Genomic DNA, 11,094 nt, shown 5'->3' on the forward strand with positions numbered 1-11,094 from the left:
TCCCCCTTGGGAGAAAACTTCCACCTTGCCCTCTTTCACCAAGGCCTTCAATTCTAACAAGGAAGAGTCAAGATCTTGTTTTGCTATCACCTCATCAACCAAGGAAGACCTAGCACCATCAACAACGACCACACCACCATTACCAACCTCTTCCAACCTAACCCCCAACCTAGCCAACCGATGCACCTCCCTAGCCATTTCCCTATCACCAATATCAACATGAGCTAGGCTACCCATAGACACCCTACTCAAAGCATCCGCCACCACATTAGCTTTACCGGGATGATAATGCACACTCATATCATAATCTTTAAGAAATTCTAGCCACCTTCTTTGTCTCAAGTTGAGATCTTTTTGGGTGAAGACATATTGGAGGCTCTTATGATCGGTGAACACATCAACATGTACCCCATACAAGTAATGACGCCAAATCTTTAAAGCAAACACCACCGCGGCTAATTCAAGATCATGCGTAGGATAGTTCTTTTCATGCACTTTGAGTTGTCTAGAAGCATAGGCTATCACCTTACCATTTTGCATTAGGACACAACCCAAGCCAACTCTAGAAGCATCACAATACACAACAAATCCCTCAAGCCCATCCGGTAGTGACAATATAGGAGCGGACACAAGTTTATCTTTCAAGGTTTGAAAACTCCTTTCGCACTCGTCGGTCCACTCAAACTTAGCCTTCTTTTGTGTCAACTTAGTCATGGGAGAAGCAATAGAAGAAAACCCATTCACAAATCTCCGGTAGTAACCCGCTAAGCCCAAGAAGCTCCTAATATCCGACGGGGTCAATGGCCTAGGCCAATTTCTAATCACATCGGTCTTCTTAGGGTCTACCTTAATACCATCCCCCGACACCACATGACCTAGGAAGGCAACCTCCCTCAACCAAAATTCACACTTTTCATACTTGGCATACAACTTCTCCTCTCTCAATCTTTGCAACACAACCCTCAAGTGACCCATATGTTCTTCCTCGCTATGCGAATAGATTAAAATATCATCAATGAAGACCACAACAAAGGAATCAAGGTAGGGTTTAAAGACCCTATTCATTAGGTCCATGAAGATAGCCGGTGCATTGGTCAACCCAAAGGACATGACCACAAATTCATAATGCCCATACCTAGTCCGGAAGGCTGTCTTGGGAATGTCACACTCCCTCACCTTCACTTGATGATACCCGGACCGAAGATCAATCTTAGAGAAGTGGCTAGCCCCTTGCAATTGGTCGAACAAGTCATCAATCCTAGGAAGAGGATATTTATTCTTGACGGTGACCCTATTGAGTTGCCGGTAATCAATACACATCCTAAGGGACCCATCTTTCTTCTTCACAAACAACACCGGTGCACCCCATGGTGATTGGCTAGGCCTAATAAAACCCTTCTCCAACAAGTCCTTCAATTGTTCCTTCAACTCCTTTAACTCCGCCGGGGCCATACGGTAAGGGGGAATAGAAATGGGTTGAGTATCGGGGAGGAGGTCTATGCCAAAATCTATTTCCCTTTCGGGAGGAACACCGGGAAGGTCATTAGGAAAGACATCAAGGAATTCATTTACGATCGGAACCGACTCTATAGGAAGGGTTTTGGACTCCACATCCTTAACCCTCACAAGGTGATAGAGACACCCCTTAGAGATCAACTTACGGGCTTTAATGCAAGAGATGAACCTACCCTTGACTACCACATTTTGGCTTTCCCACTCAAGAATGGGTTCACTTGGGAATTGGAACTTGACTCTACGGGTTCTACAATCAATGGAAGCATAGTATGCATGCAACCAATCCATCCCAAGAACAACATCAAAATCGACCATGTTCAACTCAACAAGATCACAAGGCAATATTTTATGCAAGATGCAAATAGGACAATTTCTATAGACCTTCCTAGCAACAATATATGCACCAATAGGAGTAGACACCTTATATGACTCACGCAACAATTCGGGCTCAACATGAAACTTTTTGGCAACAAAGGGGGTGACAAAAGAAAGAGAGGCACCCGGATCAATTAATGCATATACATCAAAGTCAAAGATTTTCAACATACCGGTAACGACATCGGGGACTTCATCGACCCCTTGCCTCCCATGCAAAGCATAAAATCGATTGTGCCTTGGGGCACCATCTTGTCGGCCCCCTCTCCCCAAAGGAACCGCATTGGCACCTTGTGGACGGACCTCCTTACCCTTGTTGCGATTTCGAGGACAATCCATTGCCTTGTGCCCCATTTCCCCACAACTATAGCAAGCACCGGTATTTCTCAAGCACGGGCCACCATGGCCCTTACCACACTTCGGACATACATCAATAGGACCCATACCACCAACACCTTGGGCCCTTGGAACATCATTGGCAAACCCCTTATGGGGCGCATGAGAAGACCCTTGGCCTTGATGAAACCGGCCTCCCCTTCGACTTTGGAACTTGCCCTCAAAACGGGCCCTCTTGGCCTCATGACCCCTCCTCTTCCTCAACTTCTCTTCCTCCATTTGTTCGGCATAGACCATCAAGCGGGACAAGTCCATGTCACTAATCAACATTGCGGACCGGCATTCTTCACTCACTAGGTCGGACACACCCATCACGAATTTGTTCATTCTAGATCGTGAGTCGGCAACCAAGTGTGGAGCATATCTTGAAAGTTGGTTAAACTTGAGGGCATACTCCCTCACACTCATAGACCCTTGTTTTAAATTCATGAACTCCACCAATTTGGCTTCCCTAAGTTCAAGAGGAAAGAATCGATTAAGGAAAGCCGTTTTGAACTCTTCCCAAGGCACCACATAGTTTGCCCCCTTCTCTTCCTTCCATTGGTTGTACCATATTTGGGCCACCCCTTTTAGTTGGTAGGCCGCCAACTCCGCCTTATCTTCTGACCTCATGCCCATGATAGCTAATATCTTGTGGACTTCATCAATGAACTCTTGAGGGTCTTCATCTAACTTAGACCCATAGAATTCCGGGGGATTCATCCGCACGAAGTCTCTCACCCGAGATGCCGGGGTAGGAGCCTGAGGAGCTTGGGCCCCGTGGTTGGCTTGATTAGCCATAGCTTGAGCAAATAAAGTAAGGGCATCCCGAAGATCCCCATTGGTCGGTTGTTCCTCGGGTGCGCGGGCTCGTCTTCCTCTTGTATTAGGCATGATCTAGCATAGCAAAGAGCAACCGTTAGGGAAGAACTTGATTCAACTCTATAGCACGACTTAGAACAAGGAGAAGGGAAACATTTCCTAAAACGTCTCATAGCCTCCTACTCATAGTTGTGGTGCACAACACAACCATGAATCGGACTCTAATCAACGCGGTGGGTTGGACTCCGAGGATCTATCAACCTAGTGCTCTGATACCAAGTTTGTCACGACCCAAGCCTAGGGCCTAGACGTGACCGGCGAATGGGGAACCCGAAGGAACCCCAAACAAGCCTCATAGCGTATCATTACACATCCTTGGTCGCGGAAGCAATTAAAATGACCATAAGCAATAAGCATAATCAAAGGGGGAAATCGGGACTAAGGGAGCAAGAGAAAAAAAAAAGAAATGGTACATAAATACCATAGATGAGTCAAGCTCAAGCATAATACACAACTTGTCCAACACCACCTCTAAACATGAGTACTTAGCGGGGGCCAAGACAAACTACCGGGCTCACCCTCATAGTCAAAACATAACTAAAAAGAAAAGTCTTATACATAGCAAAAGATCATGAGCAACGTCCCCGGAATGGAGGACTCACCAATAACCTTGATAGGAAATCGTATTAGCCACGCGGAGGAGGATGGTCAAGCGGTGCTCCGGTCCCTACATGGTGACATCATGTAGGCATAGAGTATGCGTTAGTACGTTTGAATGTACTAAGTATGTGGGATGCAATGCAATGCTACAATAGATGGACATCATAGGAAAAATGCATAATCATACCCGATAGATAGCACATTAGAGAAATGATATGTATAATGATGCTTACATAAAAATCATATTTAGTGGGACGTAGTACATGTGTGGTGAGTGACCATCAATATAGTATTTCCAAGGCCTACCACCCCCTTGGAGAGGCGAAAGAGGTACAAACCCCTCAATGTGGTTACCCGGGCCTACCACCCCCCGAGCTAGGGACCAAGGTACAAACCCCTCGATGTGGTTATACGGGCCTACTACCCCCCGTACTAGGCAACCAAGGTACAAACCCCTCGATACGGTTATACGGGCCTACTACCCCCCGTACTAGGCAACCAAGGTACCAACCCCTCGATACGGTTATACGGGCCTACTACCCCCCGTACTAGGCAACCAAGGTACCAACCCCTCGATACGGTTATACGGGCCTACTACCCCCCGTACTAGGCAACCAAGGTACCAACCCCTTGATACGGTTACCCGGGCCTACAACCCCCCGAGCTAGGCTTGGTCGACTCACACACTATATAGAGAAAATCATATACATGTATCCATTTCATCATCATTTCAATACTTATATAATCATCCGACTCATAGGACGTACATTGGACCTTCCATTTCATAAGAATTCTATAAATGGCATTTTATCAAACATATGGTGGGCTACTTGTTCATGTAAATAAAATCATGTGTTTCAAGAGTACTAAGTCCAACCAATTTCAAAATCCATATAAAACAGCCCACCAACAACATACATATATATATACATATATAACAACCTTCATAATTTGATCATGGAGGCATGAAAACCATAAACATCATATAATCATTCCATTTCATGATAATATACAAAAATAGACCATAATAGGATGTGTAGTAATAATTCCATAATTCAAGAGTTCATAAATGATCATAAGGACCCATAAACTTGAAGTAAAATAGAGGATAAATGGTTGGACTTGTGGAAAGGAAGGTTTCCACAATCAACCCACATACCTCAACTTTGGAGAATTCTTGATGAAGATTGGAATGGAGAATTGCTTGAGATTGAATCTTGAATCCGGAATTAAAGCTTGGGATCCTTGAATTTGGTTGATGATCTTGGTGGAATTTTTGGAGAGGGTTTAGAGAGAGTTTTTGGATGTTTTGAAGTTAAATGACTAAGTATGGATATGTCCCCTTTTTATAAAAAAACGTCCCAACACTTAGAAAAAAAATTGAGGCGGGTGAACAGTGTTTTCGGCTACTGGAATTTGCATTTTCTGCCGGACAGGTTTTACGAAAATGGTCATAACTCCTTCATCCTAACTCGGAATGAGGTGAAACAAATTGGGTTGGAAAGCTAACTCACAGATATTTAATTTTGATAGTTTGAGCTCCTTCCAGTTCCTTATGTGCTAAGAGATATGCCTCTTTAAAGTTGACCCTGAAAATCGCATTTTTTGCGATTTTCGAATTTTGATACGGTTGCTCTAAAATTCGGGTTAGACCCATTTCCCACTCAATTTTACCCCCTGAATAAGAATATGAAGTTGAATTTTCGAAATCATGCACGGATTTTGAGATATATGGAAATTACAATTATAGGTGTTTCCGAAGCACATTTTCGGAAATTTTTGGGGTCGTTTCACTTATGCAAATATCAACTGTGTACTCAAAGATTCAAGTTGTGACACAACATTACCAGATATTGTCATGCTCGCAATACTTGCTTCTTGTGTGAGTTCAAGCTCGACAAAGAGTATCTAAATGCCCTCACATGAAGAATGATTCCATATTCACACAGAGGTTAATCAATTCAAGATCAGGAATCAGATGCAACGTCACACTCAAAAAGAGGAACACAATGCATGCTTTTACTCATAGGTTTGCCCTTATTTTCCAATCGACTTTTGATTCGGCTTACTCAAGATCAAAAAGATCTTTCTAAGGCTTGTAATGGGGCTGAGTGTAAATGTATGGTCATTTAGTCTCAGTGACGTTTTCATCGTCGTGGGATGTGGTATTTTCAAGGCATTCCCTTCTTTTCCTTTATCAATTCTTTTTCTAGTGCTTCTAGGTCACCCTTTTTTTTATTCTCCTCCATGGATTGCTTGAAACCCGATTCCCTTCGTACTTTATTCCACATTTCATTTTTTTGAATTGAAGAGGTTTCCATTTATGCAATCCCATGGGTTGGGGGGACTTTTTCTTTCACTTCTTGACTTCTCCTTTTCCTTTTCACCACACCCCCGACTTAGGTTTTTGGCCTAAGTTGGCAATTCACTAAATCACAAATTAAGAGGTAGGTAGTGGGTCAAGTAAGGTCTAGGGTTCATCAAGGTTCTTCCAAAGAAAGGTAAGGCTCAAAGGGTGTTCAAAAGAGTTCCACACGCTTACGGGTAGGCCACAAAAGAGGTGTATGTCAAATTTGGCTCACACTCTTTAAAGTTGCCTAAGATCATTTCAAGAGCAAACCTTTCTAAATCAATCAGACTAACAGGGAAAATTCTAGGTTTATTCATGCACGGTTCAAAGTAAGCTAATCACACAAGGCATCGACATTTAAATCAAACAAGACTACACACTTTCGCTAGTGTGCAACGGTCATTACAAGAGAATCAATTCGATAAATGGCTAATCAAAACGAGATGCAAAGAGTTCACATATTGTCTATGCAACTTCATTTGGCCTCATCGTAGCCGTACATTCATGTTTGTTCAATTGAGAGCACTATTCAAGTCATCGGTATTGATCGAAATCGAGACTTAAATTTTTGCAAAAGAACAACCACATTCACTTCACAAGGGGTGGCAAAAATGTGTGAAAAATTTAAAATTTTTCGTAAGGGTCAAAATTATTTTGCAATTAAAATTAAAAAGAAGCCATAAGCTCAAACATCCACGAAAAGCAGTTATGAACACAAATATAAACAGACAACCCAAATGTATTCAAAACATGAATCATAAACAACACACAAAAGTGTGGGCCTCACCCCACAACAAATAAAAAACAATTTGTCCTCAAATGCAAGTAATAAGGAATCCAAAAGGCAAAATGAAGAAATACAAAGAGGAAGGTAAAGAGGTTGATCCTAGCTAATCTATCGCTTTATCTATCTGGGCATCAGTACCCAGAGTATTTTTTCCCTCTGCCTTGGCCTCTGTAGCAAGATTAGCTGCAATCATCTGATCTATCTCCTGAGCTGCTCCGAAGGCCCGTATTGCATTAACAAAACTTCTAGCCCATGTAGGCACATTGGGGTCGATGGGTATTCGTCTCTTTTCTCTGGCTTCATTGGTATATTTTCTTTGTCTGGCTAGCTCTGCTTTCTTTTCATCGTTTTTGTACTCTCGTGCTCTTATGTACTTAGGTGGATCATTTTTCCCTGCGACTTTTGGTTTAGCCATTTCTGCAAAGGCTTCGAAGAGAAGTTAGATAGTAATTCAAACAGAGGTAAACGAGTGTTTCTGAGGGTGGAATCACTCAGCCAAGCTAGTTGGTGAAGTGCTTATCCTGTTAGGCTAGTCGTTGAAAATGATGCACAATTTATACAAGGGAGCAAACAAAGGGAGAACAAGGATCTTTCGGTGAGTCGCCGAGTGCATTCTACGAATTAAAATGCTCACCGAAAATCACAGATCAATGAATACATAAAGTAATCAGTTAAAGGCAAAATGGGGGCATTAGGCGAACCGCCAAGCTGTTCGGCGGAATTTGTTCACCTCACCGTTCAGCTCAACATGTCTATTTTCGACCCAACCTTTCAAATTTCACGCCGCAACCCCAGATAATATGATGCAAGATTGGACAACACCAATTTAACGAAGACCCAACACAATTTTAGCAATCCCTTAGCAAAATGATTTAACTCCAAAGTACATCCTAGTAGAATTTCATCGATTTTGTAAATACTACCAGTTAATAATTGATAATGCAATGCAACTCTATCGACTCAGAGGTCCAACAGAGACTTTACATTATCAATCATTATGCAGGTGAGTATAAGTTTTGATAAAACAACTGGGGGTTTTGATTACTAACATTTGGTGCTGAATTAGATTGCACTGACGTGCTAGGCAGCAATGTGATCCAAGTCCATGCATAATTTGATACTTAAAATACTCTAAAAAGTGCAAGAGATATAACTACTAAAGTGCGAGTGTGATTTTGTGAAAAGGGACCAAGTGAAAGAAAGTGAATGAAATGGAACTTTTAAACCTGCGGCTTGTGACCATCCAGTTTCTGCTCATTCGACGATGTTAGTTGATCTCGCTCAATCACTCGGCGTAACACCGAATGTCTAATTTCCTCGCCGAATATATCAGTGTTTACAGTTTAGGTAAGCATTGCATCAATGGTCATTATCGAGATCGCCAATTGGATTAGCGATACGCCAACAAAGGTCATACTCCGCCGAGTTGTACAGACTCAACCTTTAAGATGTATTGCGTCAAATGGTGGGAATGATCGAATACGCCGAACTTGTCGGTGATCCGCCAAACTGAACGGTTGCTCGCTGCCATGCATCTTTTCAAGCACTTTCTTTACTCAATCTGTACAAACAACACATTATTATTTTATCAAGATAACAAAAGGTGAGTAAATGGTTTTGGGCTGCCTCCTAAATAGTGCCTTAGTTAACGTCGTGACGCGACACAAGTTAACCTTCAGACCTCACTCTTGGGGTTAGCCATAGTATCACTGGGCAAACCCCTTTGTTGTCTCAGATTGAGATGAGACGAGATATGAACCATTTGGGTCTCTAACTGTTTGACTGAAACTGAATGAGAGGTGACAATCTGGCTGAGGGTAGAAACGTCTTCTTTCATACCTTTTAGCATTTTGTCTGACCCTTCAACTTTGTTTAGAATACGCGAGAGGAGATCCTCAGACCTACCACCTTCCGAATCCTTGGGCTTCTGCTGCTGGTGGGGAGGCACATATCTATCCTTCTCCCCATCCTTTCAATTTGGATTACGGTCCCTCCATTCATGATCTCGATCCTTCTAGCCTTCATCTCTGACCCATCTTTGATTTCCACCCTGCCTTGGGTAGTTTAAGCGGTAGCCTCTGCCTTGGTTTTCCAAAAAATTTACTTCCTCATCATACATGGATTCAAACTTCATCTCCTCAAGATTTTCACCCCCGACTCCCACAACATTAACACCACGGGCACCAGCTCCCATGACATTTTTGGATAAAATGTCAAGCTGCATTATGATCTTGGTCATGTTTTGGTCTCTCTCATTCTTTTTCAACAAGTTCCTTAGGTAGCGGAAATGTGACAGGTGAGACCTTATTGATGGTTGTCATCCCATCGAGAAGTTGAGTTGCCACTGCATATGGTTGCTGCATTAAGCCTCCGGGCGAGAGTTGGTCAGCTACACCTTTGTTTACCGAGTCTAGACTCCGGTAGAAGTATTAAAGTAGCACATTATCAGGTAGACCATGGGTTGGGCATTGTAGCACCAATTTCTTAAACCATAGCCAAGTTTTGTGCAGAGGTTCTTCATTCAAACGCTTAAAGCTTTTGGATGCTATCCCGAATAGTCATCATCTTCGAGGGAGGGAAAAATCGCACATTAAATGCGGTGACCAACTCCTCCCACGAAGTGATCGAGTTATGTGGCAACTCAGCTAGCCACTTGCACACTTCCCTCATCAATGAGAAAGGGAATAACCTTAATCGAACCGATTCCTGCGAGATTTATTTGAATGAGAATGGTCCACACACATCTACGAAGTTTCGAAGATGCTCATGTGGGTCCTCATGTGCTAATCCACTGAGGAGTCCATTTAGTTGCAAAAGTTGCAACATGGTGCTCGTTATGTGGAACACCACATTTCCCTCTGCTGGAGGTAGACGGATGGCTCCAACACCTCCCATGAGATGTAGATCATGGATGTTGGGCTCTTGGACATCATTGAGGTTGCCGATGTCGTCCTGATGGCCCACCTAGCTCCCGTTACTACCGTTAACACTCATACTTTCTGAATTGTTTACACAATCAATCAAAACAAAACTAAAAATTAAGTTAGTAAATTACAAGTAAGAAGAACAAGAACTTTACTAATCTAAAAATTCTCAAATAACACCATTCCCCGGCAGAGGTGCCATTTTGATGCTTATCGTGACCAACGACACTAACCTACGGTATGAGTGTCTACGATCGTCGGTAGTATAGTAACCCAACTAAAGGTTGGGGTCGTGTCCCAAGGGAGTGATTTTGAGAATTGATAGAAAAATAAAATTAAGCTCTAACTAGTCGTAGCTAAAGACATTAACGATTGAAAACATAGTAAATTAAAGGGGGTGACACGAAAGTGTCAAATATTGATTTGGGGGTTTTGTTGCAAGTAGTAAAAAGACAGCAAAAATTAATAAGAAAATCAAGTATGGGGAAATGTTCTTGGGGTGTGACCACAATACAAGTTGAGATAAGTAGTTGGGTACATGCTTTTGAAAGGAAATTTGTAAGATAATAGTGACTAGGCTAAGCTTTAAATGGAAACAAGTTCCCTCTCAAGCAACTTACCCCGTTTCAAATGTGTTCCTCTCGGATACCCATTTGCCGCATAAAGACCAGCCTACGCTTTACCCTACTCACTCTCTCGAGCTGAGTGTTAGGATATGGGACTAGGGTTCACCCTCTCAGGCTGAACCTCATGTCGACCCACTTCTTAGGCCATCAGTCTAGTGGTCTTGGTTTCGCGACCTCCCTCTTGGGCAAGCCGAAAACACATGGGTGGCTTTGTATTTGCAACTACAAACCCTTTAGATTAAACCACAACCACTAGGTGAAATCACCATTAAACTACATCTAACCTATCAGCAAGCAAGACCCAACAATAATATCAACGCATATTTGCTAAATCACACCCCAAGAATGGGGGTTTTTAGCCACACATCAAGAAATAACAAAATATACCTAAAATGATAGTAAATTCAAATGGGTATAAGAAATTAAACCTTGATTTAAGCAAAGGAAGAATAATGGAGAAGATCCACTTCCAACTTGGGGAAGATGAAATTCTTCTTTCTTCAAGTCTCCCAAAAACCCTCTCCAAACTTGAGAGAAAAATATCCAAATAGTACTATCATATTCTGGAAATTAAAATAAATGTTTGACTCTCTAAAAACTAATAATAAGTTTAGTATTTATAATCTTCAGAAAATAGCGTTGGTAGATATTTCGCTGAAG

The 11,094-nt window shown here is 42.3% G+C and overlaps 1 protein-coding gene across 1 annotated transcript in view; it reads right to left on the reverse strand.

Annotated features, from left to right (window-relative positions):
- Positions 1-10,878, reverse strand: part of LOC125878283 (aspartate aminotransferase, chloroplastic) — a 936,263-nt gene extending 925,385 nt beyond the window's left edge. Inside the window, exon 1 of the mRNA XM_049559507.1 lies at positions 10,873-10,878. The gene's annotated coding sequence lies outside the window, so the exon portion shown is untranslated. The remainder of the gene's footprint in view (positions 1-10,872) is intronic.
- Positions 10,879-11,094: the final 216 nt, after the last annotated feature.

Source organism: Solanum stenotomum, chromosome 10, assembly GCF_019186545.1.
Source record: "Solanum stenotomum isolate F172 chromosome 10, ASM1918654v1, whole genome shotgun sequence".
NCBI lineage: Eukaryota > Viridiplantae > Streptophyta > Magnoliopsida > Solanales > Solanaceae > Solanum > Solanum stenotomum.